This window comes from Passer domesticus, chromosome 2, assembly GCF_036417665.1.
Source record: "Passer domesticus isolate bPasDom1 chromosome 2, bPasDom1.hap1, whole genome shotgun sequence".
In the NCBI taxonomy this organism is placed as follows: domain Eukaryota; kingdom Metazoa; phylum Chordata; class Aves; order Passeriformes; family Passeridae; genus Passer; species Passer domesticus.
Genome location: NC_087475.1, coordinates 122,935,396 through 122,936,772, shown reverse-complemented (window position 1 = coordinate 122,936,772; position 1,377 = coordinate 122,935,396).

The following is a 1,377-nucleotide window of genomic DNA, read 5'->3' as shown; positions in this document are numbered from 1 at the left end:
TGATAACAAGTTATTGCTGACTTGAGTGGTCAAGAGCACAGAGATCATGGGGACATTCATTTGTAAGTCATCCCAGGAGAGGCTGTAGGACAGTGGCACAAGCTTGTCCCTGCTGGAATGTGTGTGTTCATGTGTAAGAACATCTGTGTGCCCCAGCAGCTCACCAAGCCTGCTCTGGTGCCTGAGCTGTGAGCTGCAGGGCAGGGATGCAGGGGGATGGTCTGGTTTTACCCATCTTTATCCATCTGTATTTTTTTTTTTGTGGCACCTAAGCCACCTTGGCTGTGAGAGAGGATGCTGGACTCACTGCATCTTTTGCAAGGAGGAGGTGGCTCATTCTCACCCTTGGACAATGGGGCCCAGATTGTGGGTAAAGGGAATGTCCTAATATGATCCTATCAAATCCCTCGAGTTTGCCATAACAGGTTTATCCCTGGAACACTGCTGTGACTGGGCATGGGGGGTCCTGCCCTGCAGTCTATGTACCCAGCACTCCCAGGAGCCATCTGCCTGAATTTCCAGGTGTTTCCCAGTCTGCCTATGGTGCTGCATCTCCCAGGAAAGAGCAGGGACACTTTCCATCCTGGGTCTGACAAGAGAACAGGGTATGGATGTGGGATGTGCTGCTATCAGGAATTTGACCAGAAATGGAGGTGCCTGTGCTGCATTTTTTGGGGCTTCTGGTGCCTTTGGTGAGGCTGTGCCATGCCAGCCCTGCCTTCCCTGGGTTGCTGAGAGAGTCCTTGGTGTCAGGATGCCTCCAGGTGGCAGGGAACTGACCTGGTGGTGGGAACTGAGCACCACATCCTCCTCTCTGGCCACTGGGCAAGGCTGGGAGTAGTGCAGCTTCCACCTCTCTGCTAACCAAGGGCTGGCAGGACGAGGGGAGCTCTGCTCTGTGGGAAATGTGGATGTTTTGGGATGTGATATCCTCCCACAAGTGGTTTGTAGCACTGTACAGAGTAGAGGTTTGGATTTGTATCCGTGTCAATCTTTCCTGGTGGGAAGAGAGGAGATTGCTTGTGGCATGTGCTAAGCAGCAGCTGACATGAAATGCAATATGTAATCTTTTCATCATGTAATTAATTTAGTTTATGACTATAAAAGGAGAGCAGAGAATGAACTTGCTTAAGATCAAAGTGAAAACAAAAGCAAGCAAGAAGTGTGTTGTAGAATGGTGAGCAGAGAAAATTGAAGGATCCCTTTAGGTTTCTTTCAGCATTCAGGATGAGCTCATCCCCAAAAAATTATCATGTCAGAAAAGCTCCCACATCCCAGCAGTGAAACATTGCTTTGTTTCTCAACCTCTGCCACAGGCTGCTGTGCCTGATGTCCCTGTGGTTGTGCCTGATGTCCCTGGGGGGCTGCCTCAGAGCC